The 18,669-nt window shown below is 46.9% G+C and overlaps 1 protein-coding gene across 1 annotated transcript in view; it reads left to right on the forward strand.

Annotated features, from left to right (window-relative positions):
• USP43 (ubiquitin specific peptidase 43) overlaps positions 1 to 18,669 on the forward strand; it is a 130,783-nt gene that overhangs the window by 60,544 nt on the left and 51,570 nt on the right. The window lies entirely within an intron of this gene.

Consider the following 18,669-nt stretch of genomic DNA (forward strand, 5'->3'; position numbering starts at 1 on the left):
TGGCTGCATGCTTGTTCCAGGTGTGACTCTGCTGGCTGCATGCTTATTCTAGGTGTGACTCCGCTGGCTGCATGCTTGTTCCAGGCGTGACTCCACTGGCTGCATGCTTGTTCCAGGTGTGACTCCACTGGCTGCATGCTTGTTCCAGGTGTGACTCCGCTGGCTGCATGCTTGTTCCAGGTGTGACTCCGCTGGCTGCATGCTTGTTCCAGGTGTGACTCCGCTGGCTGCATGCTTGTTCCAGGTGTGACTCCGCTGGCTGCATGCTTGTTCCGGGTGTGACTCCACAGGCTACATGCTTGTTCCAGGTGTGACTCCACTGGCTGCATGCTTGTTCCAGGTGTGACTCCGCTGGCTGCATGCTTGTTCCAGGTGTGACTCCGCTGGCTGCATGCTTGTTCCAGGTGTGACTCCGCTGGCTGCATGCTTGTTCCGGGTGTGTTGAAGTCAAGGGATTAGTGTAACAGCTGGGTAACTGGCATTCCTTCAAAGGCAATACATCTAGTGGATAAATTCCAAGTCCCCATGGGCACACACTGCATACTAAATATCTACTAAAATTAACCTAATTTTCATTGGTTGTGTGATCTCACATGTAAACTGCTGCTAGGAGAGTGTGTTCATAGTAGCGCACAGGAAGACACTACCGGCTGTGAAGGTCCCACCCCTTAGATCTCCCTGATCTCTCCGTTCTGTTCAGTAGGTCTGGGGACGTGGAAACGAGGCCTGTATTTCTCACTGTTGGAGGCTGAAGCTGGGTTCCATCAACCTCCATTCAGAAGTTGAGGATCGGACAGCATAGAGCATAATTTGCAGTTTTGAACAACTATTCCGTTTTTGGGCCCGGAGCCACGGATACCAATGTTAAACATAGCGGCCGTTTTAAGTCACTTTCAGAACGGATCCGTGGGCGATCCCCGGGATCCGTTTTAAAAAACTGAATTGATTTTCCGGATTTTCACAGACCCCGGATACACAAGGGGTAGTTAAAAAGGCAATGCAGAAACGGGCCTCCCTCTACACAGGCAGCTTTGGACACAGAAACAGAGCCGTTCATGTTGTCCCAGCCCTGTCTGTGTGTGGGGACGGGGCCCGCCATGCTAGGGGGGGGGGCAGCGTGCACAGCGGCAGGGAGGGGCGGCTCTCCCCCCTCCCTCACCTGGGTCCCCCCTTCCCCTCCAGTTAGTTTCATTAATCATCAATCATTTAAAATCAATTTAGCAGCAAGCAGAGAGCGGGGATCTTCCTTGCGTTTCACTGCTCGCTGCCTCACTTCCTGCACTGAAATACAGAGGGCGGCATGGAAGGAAGTGACACGGCGAGCGGTGGAACGCAAGGAAGGAAGTTTCCCACTTGCTGCTAAATTGATTTTAAATGATTCATAATGAAACTAGCTGGAGGGGGAGCGGGGAAGAGGGCACCAGGTGAGGGTCCCCACCGCTGTGCCTGCTGCTCCCCTTCCTGGCTGCTTCCCCCTCCTGCATGGCGGCCCCCTCCCTACCCACAGAGGGCTTTAGATAGGTTTCCACGGACTGGAAACGTATGCTGCAAAAATTACATTTTTGGCCAGTTTGCGAAAAAACGGGAAAGGAGTTGTTTTTTTTTAAAAACAGATCTGTTTGAAACAGATCCAATCTTCAACTGGACAAGTGTGGACAGAGCCTTAAACAATTACAAGTAGCTACGGCCTATTGTATTGTAGCCATGGCCATACGTATTGTGCAGTCCAGTTCCTGCCACACAGGTCAGAACAGGAAGCTCTCTAGCGGCCATCTTGTCTGCCCAGGTAGCGTTATGCCTGCTGTCTATCTAAGTGAAGACAATAGACACAGACTGCGAGTCACGATTATCTGGCTTCATCTCGTTAATTTCTGACATTTTTAATGGCTTGCTTGCTTTTTCATCTGAGGAACTTCTAAAGAAAAATCTGACGGCGTGATCAGCGTGGAGAGTTTTCGCCGCCCTCCCGCTCGCCTCTCTCGAGTCGGCTTTTGGTAGAAACGACGAGTCTCTCGCCAGTCATCCATCTGTGTCGCTGGCTGATACGTGTCGCACGTCAAAGCACAAGCCGATAACTCAGTATTAACCTAGGAGGTGACAGAAGGGCCCTGGTCCCCCTGCTGCGCCTTTGGCTGGTCGTCGCCGCGCGCAAATGCTGCGCAAGCTGCTACTGATGCAAAGAGGCGCTGGGGAGCTACAGGAGGGCGTGGGGGGGGCATTTGTCTTTACCTGGTCAGCAGACTACTTGGAGCCATTTCACGCTGAACGTTGGCACTTTTTTTTTTTACAAATGCACTACGTGCGAATTTCCTTGGAAAATCACTACTGTCATATTTGCGTACGCATTTCTTGCATTTACTTTGCATGTGTAAGAGCGAAGCAAGCTGCATTCTTTAATAAAATTGACGCCAAACACGAAAAGATATAGTGATGCGTGGAAAAAAGCACACGTTAATCCGAATGCGGGTTACGAGAGTGAAAGGGCCTTTATTGCCACAGTCAGTTTGGTTGCCACGGATAGCCCCTAGGGTAGTTTTCCACTGCTGCTTACATACGCGATCGCAGTGTGGTGCATACGCCCAATCAGCAATTTCCACTAGCGGCGAGTGCAATGTTTACCCGGTGGGAACAGAGCTCAATCGTGACTGCGCGAGCCAGCAATTGTGTGCGTGGAAAAAGCGACGCGCTCCAGTGGATAACAAGCACTTGAGTGCTCTAGCGATTGGCAAAACTGCTGCAATCTTTTTTTTTTTTTTTTTTTTTTTTTTTTTTTTTTTTTAAAGCATATCGCAGCCAGTGGGAAAGGGCCATAAAACGACAACTGATGTGAGAAGAATGAGGCTGCCATATGTATTTCCTTTTAAACAATACCAGTTGCCTGGCAGCCCTGCTGATCTATTTAGCTGCAGTAGTGTCTGAATAACACTAGAAACAAGCATGCAGCTAATCTAGTCAGATTTGGCAATAATGTCAGAAACACCTGATCTGCTGCATGCTTGTTCAGGGTCTATGGCTAAAAGTATAAGAGACACAGGATCTTCAGGACTGCCGGGCAACTGGTATTGCTTAAAAGGAAATAAATATGGCAGCCTCCATGTAAGGCCCAGTGCACAACAAAAACCTCTAGCAGATCCGCAAAACGCTAGCAATTTTTGGAGCAGATTTCAGAGCAATTCTAGGCATGTTTACAGAGATTTTCTAAACATGCCTAGCGTATTTGGGAGCATTTTTGTGTAGCAGATTTCATATATTGTTACAGTAAAGCTGTTACTGAACAACTTCTGTAACAAAAACGCCTGGAAAACCGCTCTGATCTGGTGTTTTTCAGAGCGGTTTTCCACTTTCCTATACTTTACATTGAGGCAGAAACGCCTCAGAAATCTAACAAATGCTGCAGCCCCCGAGTTTGCGTTTGTGGAAAAAACGAGCCGCTCTGGTGTGCACCAGCCCATTCACTTTCATTAGCCAAGCGGTTTTCCCCCTGCAAGCGTTTTAAAAAAAATCGCTGCAGAACTGCTCTGGTGCGCACCAACCCTAACTCTTGCTTGAGTTGTCCTTTGAAGTGGACCTGAACTCTTGCACAGGACAGAATGAAAACCTTGAGAAATGCATATTGCGCATTACAGTCCAGATGATGTGAGCTGCACGCTGGAGCTCAGTAGACATCTTGCACCGGAGGGGACCGCGTGCCACCGGCAGAGAGCGGCGCTATGTTGAAGGCACAGGAGGGCTGCAAGGGGCTGGAGGTAGCACCAGGTAAGTAGATTTTTAATTTTTGAACACCTTGGACCTTCCCTTCAAATGCTTCCAGGGATAGAGATGTCCTGATTGGGTGTGGCAGGGAGTTCCAAAGTGTAGGGGCAGCATGACCGAAGGCTCTATCTCCAAAAGTGTTGCGGTGGGCTCTGGGGGTGACCAAGTTAATAGATCCTTTTGATCTAAGATTGTGTGTGTGTGTGTGTGTGTGTGTGTGTGTGTGTGTTTGGGGGGAGTGAGGCAGTTGCAACAAGTCCTTCAGGTATCCAGGCCCAGATTGTGCAAGTATTTGAATATCAATAAGCCAATCTTAAACAGAATTCTCCATTTTATCAGTAGCCAGTGGAGTGAGGGAAGGGTTGGTGTTATGTGGCAATGGCAGGGTTGGGTTTAAACAGCGATGCAGCGGCTAATTGCAGGCGGTGCAGGTCTTTGTATGAAAAGCCTGTATAGAGAACATTGCAGTAGTCCAGCAGTGGTGTGATGAAGGCATGAACTAGGGTTGGAAGATCCGTTGGAGGTATCAGGTGTTTAATCCTTGCAATGTTCCAAAAGGCATGTTTCACAACAGCTGAGATTTGATTCCTGAAGGTTAAAGTGGCCTGAAAGCCAGCATTTCTACTTTGCTGTAAAAGGTTCCTTACAGCTTTAAAGCTACTATCCCAGAAAAAAATTGTAGCAGAACATCACTGAAATGGTTAAACACAGCACTTTGTCCTGCTACGCAAAGGCTATTTAGCTTCAAATCCGCATCCAGACTAGAGATAACAGTATTTTGTTTGTATTCCAATGTTGTTACATATGTGTGTAACAAGTAAAAAAACAACACAAACAGTTCAGAACAGCTCACTAGAAGATTTTAATATATAAAAGCAGTTTGAATAAAATGCAATGGCAGCTTTCTGGGTACGATAAACTACACTTTGGAAACTTGTAATTTGTAGACCGACAATATTACTTGTGCACAAAAGCACATATGATAACTGCGAGTAATGAAAAGTAGGAAAACACATTTTTATTGAATGTTATGTCAGAGTTTCAGGCCACTTTAATTCCACATTAATCAGTACATCCAGGCTGCACACAAAGTCGGAGTAGTTCAGGTCTGAGCTCCCTATCCTTATATGCATGTCTGAGTTGAGGGTGCGCAAGCATCTAGCAATGTATGGGCAGTTTGACCAGGAGATCGATCTCTTTCTGATTGAATCTGATCAGAGAGAGAGCTGTCGGCTGCCCATACACTTCAGACCAATTTCCGATCTACTTCAGCATGAAGTTATCAGGAATCAGCCTAGTGACAGCGCCTTTTCCGCTTGCCTGGCCACCTCCGCTGTCACCCCCGTTACCATGAGTTCCGTACCACAAGGCATTGGTACCACATGGTACATGTGTGACATCACAAACTAAAACCAGAGGTGCCTGGCTCTTCTACTGACCACATATGCTATTGCTCCGTTGTTATTGCCTGATGAAGCGGGATCAAACCTGCGAAACGTGTTGCATATCTGGAGTTCATAAATAAAATATATTGACTGTCTTTGCTACAGTCGTTGTGTGTCTACTTGGAGGAGGTAAGTACACCACTACCTCCTCTATTTACCAAGAATGTGGTTTTTAAGCTCATTTATCTTCCTTTTATCCTTTTGGCGCCTCTGTTCTCCTGCATAATGTGTGACATCACACTCACATGCCTGGTGCCGTATGGTGCAGGCGCTCGCGGTAACTGAGGTGTCAGCAGATGCTGGGAGTGGCGCCATCAGGCCGGGTGAGAGTTTAAGAGTTTACAGAGCACAGGCTCTGGGAAGTAGTAGGGGAACTACATATTTTATGCTTGGGGGGGGGGGGGGGCAGTGGCTGGGGGTCGCGTAAGTTGAGATTTTTCGGCACATCCAATCCATGCATTCAACCGACTTCAATTGGGCGGACGTGTTGCGGCATCAGTTTTCCTACCATCCTTCATAATAATCATCATGTGTCTCTGCGTCCCATCCCTCACTTCCTATGTGTGTGTACTGTGTTTTGCGCTACTGCGCATGTGCAGGGAGGGACGAGAGACACTGAGGAGAGCTGAGGGTGGACGGGGCCAGAAGGGGCGGGCGTGTGTGCGCAGCGGAGTGGTGACAGGCCTAGCCCAGGCTAAGGTCACAAGTTCAATATAATTATATTAGGCCTCCGTAGAAGCTAGGCTCACACCATTGCGAAACGGTCGTAAGGCCGTGCACCCACTGGCGCCCACAGCCATCTCCTCCACCCCAGCAGGATTGCACGAGTACATTGTTTGTTCATATAAGAGCTCTATTGCTTTGATACAGTTTTTATCATGCTACAGTGCCAGACAACCTTCTCCTTGTGATTGCAATATAATTATCGGATGGTTGATTGGGCCGCAAACTCATTAGACACATGGCCATCTTTTGTCCCACAGACATTGATCCCATCCCAGCACTATGGCCGCCTTTGTGTCCAGATATCTTTAAGCCAACGGTCACCAAACAAGCCCAGCGGAAGTAATGGTTAACTTTACCCCGACCGGCCCACGTTTCCTGCGAATCATAAATCACCATTTTGCTTTCCCGGCTGCGCTTGTAATATACAGACTTTTTCAGCTCTTAATCCCCTCTTAATTATAAACCTGGATCCTCCAAATCCAACTTAATTGGCTCCTCCAAAATCCAGCCAGCCAAATCTGTTGTTTAACGGGGCGGGGGCTGCGGAGAAAGGTGGGGGAGGGGGTCAGTTGTCTATGTAAGCCTGGCAGCCATGTTTGGGTTTTGCACCCACATTTTTTTTTTTTTTTTTTTTTTTTTTAAATAATCTGCAACTCTCCCTGCTCACTCCTCTAGCTCTTGCTAGATCTGGTACAGCAGACACAGTTGTAAGTATTGGCACCTTCTTATTGGCCGACAGGATGTCTGTAGACCAAATTTAAAGAGGAACTCCAGTGAAAATAATGTAATAAAAAAAAAAGTGCTTCATTTTTACAATAATTATGTATAAATGATTTAGTCAGTGTTTGCCCATTGTAAAATCTTTTAAATCCCTGATTTACATTCTGACATTTATCACATGGTGACATTTTTACTGCTGACAAGTGATGTAGCTGCTGTATGCTGTTTTGGCAGTTGGAAACAGCTGTAAACAGCTATTTCCCACAATGCAGCAAGGTTCACAGACAGGAAACTGCCAGAAGTACCACGGTCCTCAGAGCTTCTTGTGGGAGGAGTTGTACCACAATGTCAGTCATACAGCGCCCCCTGGTGGTCTGTTTGTGAAAAGGAATAGATTTCTCATGTAAAAGGGAGTATCAGCTACTGATTAGGATTAAGTTCAATTCTTGGTCGGAGTTTCTCTTTAAAGGATAACTGAAGTGAGACGAGTATGGAGGCTGCCATATTTATTTCAATACCAGTTGCTTGGCAGCCCTGCTGGTCTATTTGGCTGCAGTAGTGTCTAACACCAGAAACGAGCATGCAGCTGAATGCTTGTTCAGGGTCTATGGGTAAAAGTATTATAAGGCAGAGGATCAGCAGAATGCCAGGCAACTGGTATCTCTTTAAAGGAAATAAATATGGCAGCCTCCATATCCCTGTTGTTACAGTTGTCCTTTAATGCTAGGTACACACCATACAATTTTCTGGAAAATTTACCTGCCAGATTGATTATTCCCATCATGTCTGATTTGAATTTTGATCGATTTTTGTTTATCGTTTTTTTTTCTATCCTATCGATTTCCATTCAGTTCTTCTTGTATTGTAGGGTGGGTGCCGTCAGGGCCTCCCATGGGGAACGGGCCAATAGCCATGTTGGAATGGGTGCCCCTTATCCTGACCATCCCTGCATTGATTGGTTGTGACACAGACTTGTTGTGACCTGGCTGGCCAGGCAGAGGTTAACACTACAAGAGACGTTTGTGAATTATTTACGTGGTGTTGTGCAGTCTTCCAGCCTGGCGCACCGCGCTGCTTGTGAGTTATCGTATCTGGCATGTCTAGTTTCTAAATATCAAGCGCTTCACGGGCTCCATGTTCTTAGCGTTACGTGTCAAGGGCCTTGCCTGCTGCGAGAGCAACCCGCGTCTCTCTGACCCCGTGCATTAACCACCATCAGCCTGCAAAATTCATGAGAACGCAGCGCAGCGTGGGCCCAGACTGGCGGTCCTCACAGGACTCTGCAAAACAGAGAGGTCCAATGGCGTGGAGTTTTAGTTTTTGGGTTTTTTATACTCTCAGAGCACCTAGATCACTTTAATGTTTAAAGTGAAGCCAATGGGAACCTAAAGCATTTAAAGGAAGAGGGAATCTTCTACCTAAAGCTGCATACTCACCTGGCGATGATCTGCGACGCTCTCCTGGATCTCTGTCTCCGAAGGTATCTGGTGCCGATCCCTGCAGGGCAACAGAGCACTAACGACATGAACATGTCCAACATCGGCCTCTGGCTGACAATGCATATGATGCTATGTGGGGAGGCGGAAGGACAACAAGCGACATGCAACGGAGAAGCTTCCGGTGGGCTGGGGGAGAGGCAAGAAGGATGGCGTTCCTCGGGCGTTGCTAGAGATCCATCATGCCGAATGTTTAGCGATCGTTGTACAGCCGATGTACCCAATCCGATCTGACTGCCAGAGTCTCGGCCATGGCGGTCATTATCGTCTGCCACGCCCGATTTCAGACTAGCATGGGTATGGACCTTAAGAGGAAAACCTCTGGATCCTCCAGAGTCTTCCCTGTCCTCCTCCAGACAAATGCCACTGCCTGGGACCCTCTAGAAGGTTGCATCTTGTTGCTTCGGGTATACTTTACTTCTGCAAACCTCCATCAAATAGATAACCAGACTTGAAGTACTGGCAGAATGCAGGAAAACCCTTGAAGAAGACCTCCTATAAGAGCTGTACCTGTTCATGTGGGCAGCCATGATACACAAATTGCAAAGCATTCTGGAGTTTAGTTTTTATTCAGAAAACCCAGCAGTTCTTACATGGTTGTAGGAGCTTTGTGTAGCTGTAAAAGGGACACCTGAGGTGAAAGACATATTTATTTCCTTGTAAACATTACACATTGCCTGGCTGACCTGCTTAGCTTCTGCCTCTAATACTTTTAGCCAGATACCCTAAACAAACATGCAGATCAGATGCTGAAGTCTGACTGGAGTAGCTGCATGCTTGTTTCACAGACGCGGAACATGTATATTGCGCTCAAAGCACCAGAGCTGCAGCCACTATAGCGCACTCTATAGGCTGTACCAGTGTTGGGGAGTCTTGCCCAGGGTCTCCTTGAAGGTCTCACTGAATAGGTGCTGGCTTACTGAACAGGAAGAGTCGAGATATGAACCCAGGTCTCCTGTGTCAGAGGCAGAGCACTTAACCAGTACACTATCCAGCCATCGTTTCTGCCGTGTGATTCAGACATTACTGACCACAAAGATCAGCAGGACAGCCAGGAAACTGCTATTGCTCAAAAGGAAATAAATGTGTCCGCCTCCATATCCTCTTCAGTTCAGGTGTGTATTGATCAGCCAGCATTGATTGTACAGGAGGAAGAGGTTCTATGTGAAAGGTTTTGTGCCCAATTTTAAGAGAACCTGAGGCGGGTATTTTAAATCTCAAAAGAACACAGAGGCATGTTCTGTGCACAATCACATGCCTCTGTGTCTCTGTATTGCCACCTCTAGTCCCCCCCGGGGTCTGCTGTGCCCCCTGTAAAAAGCGCCAGGCTAGCGACAATCTCCTTGTCGCTAGCCTTGTATTTACCTGCAGCCTGTCAATCATTCTGCGCTCCCCCGCCTCTGTGAGCTTCCTCCAATCGGAAGCTAAGCCGCAACCCAGGAAGTTCCTCCCAGGTCACGGCTTAGCTTCCCATTGGAGGAAGCTCACAGAGGCGGGGGAGCGCAGAATGATTGACAGGCTGCACGTAAATAGAAGGCTAGTGACAAGCAGATTGTCCCTAGCCTGGCACTTTTTACAGGGGGCACAGCAGACCCCGGGGGGGGACTAGAGGCGGCAATAAGGAGACACAGAGGCATGCGATTGTGCACAGGACATGCCTCTGTGTCCTCTTAAGATTTAAAATACCCGCCTCGAGTTCTCTTTAAGGTTCCTCTTGGGCCAGCCAAAGAAGGTAAAACTCTGGTCTGCCCCACGTTTTGTCCGGTAGTAGATTACTACCTGTAGGCCCTGATGGCGGCCCTGCGGATGACCTCTCGGCCCTTCAGTCTCACTGGGGGTACTCTAGTGCGTTTGCCAAATATAGCCGTCTATCTGCAGCTTATGGGATTAGCTGGGCTGGGAGATCTGGGCAGCAGGTAGTATAAAGGGTGAGACAGGATGGCGCGGTCCGGCCGTGGTCCCCCATTCACTGGCTGCCCTCCCAGCTCCGCCCGGTGGTGGAATATTGCTGCGTAGACACGGGATGGCCTCTCTGCCAGTGAATAGGGGGGCTTCCAGCTGGAGTCACGCTAAGCCGGGGCGGCAGGGGTGACACACAGGCAGGCTGTCGGGGATTAGTGCAGAGGATCATGCAAATAGAGATCCTGCCAGGCGTGTAACGGGAAATCGTGTCGTACCTGTCACCTCTGCGCTCCGGGTCACTTCCTCCGCATGAGGGAGCCGCGTACAAATCAGAAGCGGGGATTAACTCTTCCCTCGACAGGCAGTCAGCTTAGTCGTCCCTCACAACAACCCCCAGCAGGGCAAAGGCTCTGACAAAGCAAGGTGGGGAGTTTTTAATGCTGGGAACACACAATGCAATTTCCTGCTCGAGCCGTGGGAATTGAGCGATTATTTCCGACATGTCCGATCAGTTTTAGATCGAGAAAGGGATCGTTTTTGCGCAGTTATCGTTGGAAAATCGATCCCTGTATCGATCGGGAGCAGTTTGGACATGTACATGCTACAACTTCCTGTCCGATCACCCGTTGGACGGGAAATGGCATTGCGTGTTCCCAGCATAAAGGGTTAATCCGCCCAAAAGTGATGTTTTAATTAAAGATGGAGTCTGATGAGCCGGGTCACCCTCTGGTTTCCTGTGTCTCTTGGTGACCCCATCAATGAGCTTTACCCACCCTTTACTATCCTCTAAAGTCGCAAATATGTTAACTTAGATCATTCCAGTCTTTCCATTGGCTGCTTAATACTCAAAGGATCCAGTTTGAACTCTTCACTCCTTCCTACTAAGCTCTACAAAAGTTGTCAGTGCTATTTCATTTCTTCACTAATCTCCAGTTACCATCCCACCCAGAGCCTTCGCTCCTCCCAGGAGACCTTCTTGTCCTCAAACTTGGTCGTCTCCTCTCACTCCCACATCCAAGACTTCTCATGAGCATCACCTCTTCTTTGGAACTCTCTCCCACAGCCATTCTGTTATGCTCTGAGCCTGTAAACCTTCAAACCGTCTCTCAAAACACCCCTGTTCAGACAAGCCTATAATTTTCTATAGGCAGCATTGGGGGCTCACTGCCTCATTCGCTAACCTCTGTGTCTCGTTCACGAATGTCTCTCCAACTACCCTCTACCTCATATGTGTCACACTCTGGTCCGTCTGGCCTGCAGAGCCATCAAATTTGGCCCCCAAGTGGTTTCCCCACTTTGCATTATGCTTGTCCCACTCTAGACAAGCAGGGATGCTATATTGGAGGTGAAGCCCTAGATCACCAGGGAAGCCATATGGGGGGGGGGGGGGGGAAAGCACTAAACACTAGGGAACCGTATAGGGGAGGGTGGGGGATAACTAGACACCAGGGAAACTGATATAGCAGATATTACGCCTATGCATAATTATGAATTGTAATTCGCAATAATGCATCGTAGTCGTAATGCGAAATTTCAGGAAAAATCGTAATTTTGTATGTAATTGTAATCCTTCATAATTTTGCATAATTTTTCATGTCATTTTGTGATGACTTTAGCGGTTAATAGCAGAGCCCCCATACATTCTATCATCGGTGTGCTTGCCAAAAAGAAGAAAATCTATTTTAAAAATACACAGAAAAATGTTTTTTAAAGGGAAGGTTCACGATCCACTAAAAAAAAAAAAAATGCTAATCCACTTACCTGGGGCTTCCTCCATCCCGTGGCAGGCAGGAAGTGCCCTCGGCACCGCTCCGGAGGCTCCCGGTCTTCTTGGTGGCCGACCCGACCTGGCCAGGCCCGTTGCCAGGTCGGGCTCTTCTGCGCTCCAAAATGCGTCTCACTGGTGCGCGCTGACGTCATCGGACGTCCTCCGGGCCGTACTGCGCAGGCGTAGAACTACTGAGCCTGCGCAGTACGGCCCGGAGGACGTCCGATGACGTCAGCGCGCACCAGTGACACGCATTTTGGAGCGCAGAAGAGCCCGACCTGGAAGCCGGCCTGGCCAGGTCTGGTGCGCCACTGAAGAAGCCTGGGAGCCTCCGGAGCGGTGCCGAGGGCACTTCCTGCCTGCCACGGGATGGAGGAAGCCCCAGGAAAGTGGATTAGCATATTTTTTTTTTTATTTTTTTTTAGTGGATCGTGAACCTTCCCTTTAAAGGACAACCGAGGTGACATGTGACATGATGAGAAAGACGTGTGTATGTACAGTGCCTGGCACACTGATGACTATGCTATGCTTCTTTTTTTCTTTCCCTGCCTGAAAGAGTTAAATATCAGGTATGCAAGTGACAGTTTCTGAGTCAGACTGGGTAACAATATAGCATAACCCTCACTGATAAATAATTACAACCATACAACACTTTCCTGGCAGAAAATGGCTGCTGAGAGTAGGAAAGAGATAAAGAGTCAAACCATAGATTTGAGCTCTGGCATACTTCAACAAAGGTGTCCTGGAGCAGAGACAACGAAACAGTAAAGTCTTAAAATCAAGATTTAACTATAAAATACTGTGAGATATCTAAAAAAAAAAAAAAAAAGGTCATTTTTAGGAGGTGGAGGATAGATACAATTGTTTATCTCATCAGTTTATTTTCACCCCCGGATGTCCTTTAAACTTTCATTTTTCTGAATTTAAAAAACATATTTTCCTTTTCATTTTTAAAATCGATTTTTCTCAAACTACAGGGTCTTTTGAAAAAAGTATTTTTTTGTTTTTTTTACTTGTACCCACTATAATTCAGAACATACAGTATAGACCACAAGTTTGGACACACCTTCTCATTCAAAGAGTTTTCTTTATCTTCATGACTATGAATATTGTAGATTCTCACTGAAGGCATCCAAACTATGAATTAACACATGTGGAAGTATAGTACATAACCACAAAGTGTCATATTCTAGGTTCTTCAAAGTAGCCACCTTTTGCTTTGATTACTGCTTTGCACACTCTTGGCATTCTCTTGATGAGCTTCAAGAGGTAGTCACCTCAAATGGTTTTCACTTCACAGGTGTGCCCAGGCCCGGCCCTAGACCTTTTGCCGCCTGCGGCGTAGCAGGAAGTGACGTCAGTGGAGCGCACGCTGGCCTGGAACGAGGAAAAGAAGAGTAATCCCCGCCCGTTGCCTCTTACGAATAGCTGCAGCCACAGCACAGACCTTTTTAAAGCTGGAGGGGGAGCGGAGGACGGGGGACCCAGGCGAGGGAGGGGGGGGTCCGACCCCCCTCCCCGCCGCTAGGCCCAATACCCCCTTCCTGCCCGCTATCCCCTCCAGCTCGGGCGGCCCCCCACACACATGGACGGGCGGGTGCCGTCCCCCCAGAAGTGCCGCCTGAGGCAAAAGTTTCACCCCGCCTCATGGGCGGGCCGGCCCTGGGTGTGCCCTGTCAGGTTTAATAAGTGGGATTTCTTGCCTTATAAATGGGATTGGGTATCATCCGTTGCGTTGTGGAGAAGTCAGGTGGATACACAGCTGATAGTCCTACTAAATAGACTATTAGAATTTGTATTATGGCAAGAGTAAAATGCGCTAGAAATTACTTCTTTCCTATGTTGCTGCCACAGCCGGCAATAAAAATCAGAGCGTTTTTGGACTAGTCCATCTCCTCATGAGGCATTTCGTATTTGGAAAAGCAGTACTGAACAGCAGCTCAGCCCAACTACCAATATAGTGTGCAAGGGAGTAGGGAGGCCAGCTGGCATCTTTGTATAGATCCTTTCCAGAGAATTCTTTTGCAAAGAATAAAGGGAATGTTGAGAATCCCCCATGAGGAGATAGACTAATGCAAAATCTGTTAGTGGCAGCCACATTGAAAAAAAAGTAATGTATGATGCATTGGAAATAGATATAAGTTCTTTTCTCTTTTCTATGTGTACATACTGGACGTATTTTATAGGAAACCTGAACTCTTGCACAGGACAGAAGGAAAACCGAAAGAAGTGCATCCTGTATGTATTTAGAGAGCTTAGCCTGTCTAATTCCCCCTCATCTGTAACTAATCACCATTGTAATTTTATCCCTCAGCTGTGTCAGCTGGCTGCCTCGGCAGAGCAGCTAATTTGTAAACACAGGATTTTAACCCGATGTCTGCTTCCATGAAAGCAGGCAGTAGACATACTGCCGATTTATTGCAGGATTTGTATCCGTTGTTATATATTTTTTTCCTTTAGTTATTATGCTGTTGCTTATCTATTAGAGCTGAAAGGAAGTTATGAGTTCAGGTCCGCTTTAAATTTCGTGTGATCCTGGTCCTTGAACTCTCAGTTGGAAGCAGCCCAGATCCATTTGTGGTTCAGAGGTGAGTCTGGCTGGATTTGGCTCTTCCTGCGGACGGACGTGAGCTGCCAGGAGCCATTTCTGTCTGCTTGTGTCATCCTCTGGCCCTGGTACATTCGGCACGTGACGCCCTTTTCCCTCCCGCACCTATATTTACATTGCAAAGAAAAAGTTTTATTCCTCTGTGGCCAGTGGAGCCCAGCTGTCCGGCCCAGTCCGCGATCTCCACCAGCGCACAACAATAATAGCCCACCTGCCTTCGCTGCGCCCCTGACAGCTAAGAGCCAAACTCGGGACAAATATAATATTTTATCTTTTTGAATCTGGATGCCTCTGCATTGTGGAAAATAACAGTCTTAACCCAAGTTTTGCTTCGGTTTTGTGTAACGGAGACACAGTGTAGTGCTGGAACTGCTGTCAGCAACAGCTCTCTGCTCTGAAAAACTAAGATGAAAGATCAGCAATGGCATAGATAACCTTTAACCACTTTGCATCCAGACTTTGTTTCCCACTTATGGACCAGAGCAGTTTTGACACTTTAGCTAGGTCCTTATTTTATCAGCAATAACTTTATCCCTACTTATGACACAGAAATGAAATATATATTGTGTTTTTCAAGACAAACTAGGCTTTCATTGTATGCCATTTTTTCCTCAACCAATTTTGTTTTCTATGAATTTTAACGGGAAAACAAGAACAAAAAATAGAAAAAACACATTATCTCTCAGTTTTACCAATTCCAGTTTAAAAATAAAAAGTGCTACTGTAGATAAAAACCACACATTTTTATTTGGCTATTCTTACTGCTTATCACAAAACTTAGATTATGTTCCTGTCACAAGTTATGGTGAAGATATTTCATTCTGAAATAATGCTACAGAGTGTATTTTTCAGTATGAACTGAGAAAATAAAAGTATTTTTAATGGTAAAAATCAATCTTATTAGCTCAGGAAACATATATTCCTGTTCACCAATTAGTGCTGCATCAGATAGTGCCAGAAATGTGCACAGGAGCGATGCCCAATCCTGCACAGCACTGCTTCTGTACAAGACGTATATCTACTGACTCGTGGCTTAGATGAAGTCACAGAGGACGTAGATATACTGCAGTGGTGGATAAAGTGGTTAAATAAAAACCTTTCATTGTTACAGCTGATACAAATCCTGCAGTAAATCTGCAGTGCGTCTACTTCCTGCTTTCATGGAAGCAGACATAAGGTTAACATTCTGTGTTTACCAATTAGCTGCTCTGCCAAGGCAGCCAGCTGACACAACTTAAAGATCAAAGTACAGTTGTGATTAGTCACAGATGAGGGGGAGTTAAACAGGCTAAACTCTCTAAATACATACAGGGTGCATTTCTCTGTTTTCCTTTTGTCTTGTGCAAGAATTCACGGCCACTTATGGGCTAGTTCGCGGCGCTCAAGGGCATTGTAGAATAATTCTGCATGCAACTCACTGCCCATGTAATTCTATGGGGCTGTTGGCATCTGTAGGTTGTAACTGATCACGTTATTCTTACTTGCTGCATGCAGGCTTTACATTAAATGTCCCGTCTCCATTGCTGCCCACACTCCTTATAAAGCTTTGTGCAACTGACCACTGTGAACATAGCCCAAGAAGGACCTTGAAGTGAGAGGTGTACGGAGGCTGCCATATTTATTTCCTATTAAACAATACCAATTGCCTGGCAGTCCTACTGATCTCTTTGGCTGTAGTAGTTTCTGAATCACAAACCTGATAAAAGCATGGGGCTAATCTTGTCAGATTTTTGTCAGGAACATCAGATCTGCTGCATGCTTATTCAGGGGCTATGGCTAAAAGTATTCGAGGAAGATGATCAGCAGGACAGCCAGGCAACTAGTATTGTTTAAAAGGAAATAAATATGGCAGCCTCTATCTACTTTTCATTTCAGGTTCCCTTTAAAGCCCAAAAGAACACCCACAATAAATTCCAAATTCCAACAGCAATGATTATATGTGACTGAAGCGAATCAGTGGTAGAAATGGCTCTTTCATGGACCAAACCCCACTGTAGATCTCACTCTGTCTTCCAGATGCCAGACTACATTTCTCAGCATCCCTGCATTGCAGGAAAAACCTCCAGGTAAGGGGGTGTGGCTTGTAGTTCAGAGGATGTGGGTATTGCACGGTTGTAAAAGTGGCCATACACAGGTCGATATATAGCCAGCAGATAGTCTCTCTGATCAGATGATTGGAGAAGGATCTATCTACCTGCTCCATTACCTCCACACTTTGCACACAGATTTTCCATTGATTTCAGCATGAAACCTCTCCATCACGTTGTCCAGCTCTCCGCTTCCCCTCTGTGGCTGCTCTGTCTTCTTTACTTTCATGTCCCTGGGTGCATGTGGGATGTAATGCAGGGGACAAACACTAGGGGCACTGTGACCACTAGAGGCCCCTGGTGTCACCCATAGACATAGGACTGTGGTAGGGAATAGAGATGGCCCAGCCTTGGAGAACTCATGGAGAAGCACATGATCAGTTTGATCAGCTGATAGATTTGTAAGCCTCTGATTTGCTGGTCTTCATCGTGTTAAACCAGGAAGTCATCTCCGCAAATCAGAGGCTTACAAATCTATCAGCTGACCAAACAGATCATGTGCTTCTCCATGAGTTCTCCAAGGCTGGGCCATTTCTAGTAGGGAATAGATTGTGAGATCCTCTGAGGGACAGTTTAGTGACAAGACAATATACTCTGTACAGCGCTGCGAAAGAGGTTGGCACTATATTTATACTAAATATCAATCTGTATCTGAAGTTGTACTTTTGTATTGGAGAATCCTTGTCGCTTTGTGAAGTTGCCCCTCTGTGTCCTGCTGGGTAACCCTTGCTGGGCCGCAGTGCGCAGCCATCTTTTCTCCGCAGCTCGGCATAGCCTCATCCTGTTATCAGATGAATTCTGCGGAGGGGGAGGGGGGAGTCTCATCCACAGCAGCCTGAGTGGGTGTTTATCCTTCTGCTTATCATATTCTCCCAATTATACAAAATGCTGGCAGGATTTAAAGATTCCTAATCCCTGTAAGGCTGCTTAGCCGTCTCCACGCACGCTCCGCTACTCGCAGCCACCGCTTCTGCATCAAATACCGCGCTCTGCCGTCCTGGACAGCTGGGGGAACTTACAGTGAAACCCATAGTGAGAGGCCTATGGCGGCCAACAGCCTTATGCCATTATTCATTGTTGCCATATGCCGATACCCTAAAGCTTCTTACAGACGCTAATCGGTTCTCAGTTGAGGCAGCTGGTTGTGACCTCAGATCTAGTGTGTGTACAGAAGACCCCGTCCCTCCCAGCACATCAGCCAGCGATCCGTCTGAGGGATTGACTCAGCCAAGGTCACTTATCCCGCCTCCTTTTCCCGCTGCTCCATTGGCCCTCCTCCCCCTACATAGCAACATAATACATCCCCAGCCTGGAGGCTAGCAATGCGTCTGTACAACCTCACAGAGGCGCTCAGCTTTGATGTTACTAGCAGATGCTTATTTACTCGTATCTGTATTGCCTGAGGAAGCAGGTTTAACCTGCGAAACGCGTTGCACTTTTATTTTGGAGTCCCCAATAACCGTTTTTTGACTGAAAATCTGCAGTCGTGTGTTCTGCTTGGAGGAGGTAAGCCCACCACTGCCTCCTCTATTACCAAATTGTTTTTTAAGCTCATTTAGTCCCTTTTATCCTTTTGGCGCCTCTGTTATCTTATTGCTACATTGAGTCCACCCTTGGTGGAGGGTTGTACCCACTTCTACTACTGAGGGCCACTTCTTAATCCTTAGTGGGGTCAGGACAATCTCCCCACCTGCCTTGACAGTGGTTGCCTAATGGTAACCCTGCTTTGTGAGTATTACATTTTGGATTAATAAATCTTCCATTACCAGTACATACTACACTATACTGGGCTCTTGGTGTTCTCTTCTTCTCTGTCTAAAAACTGTCACCCCAGGCAATCTTCGTGCATGTGGATGAGGCTTAAAGTACAAGTCCGATAAAACTAAAAAAAAAAATCTACTTACCCGGGGCTTCATCCAGCCTCTGGCAGCCAATATGTTTCTTGCCGCAGCTCCAGTGTCCAGGGATCCCCTCTATTGGAGATGCCGACCTCGCCAGGCATCGCGTTCAAGTGGGATGGAGCATTCTGTGCAGAACGCTCCAGGCCACGTATATAAATACATAATAATAATAATAATAATAATAATAATAATAATAATAGGATATAAGCCTATGTTTCTGATAGGATAACATTGTGAAATCCTTTGTGAAAAGTCAGTGATAT

This window comes from Hyperolius riggenbachi, chromosome 12, assembly GCF_040937935.1.
Source record: "Hyperolius riggenbachi isolate aHypRig1 chromosome 12, aHypRig1.pri, whole genome shotgun sequence".
Classification (NCBI taxonomy): domain Eukaryota; kingdom Metazoa; phylum Chordata; class Amphibia; order Anura; family Hyperoliidae; genus Hyperolius; species Hyperolius riggenbachi.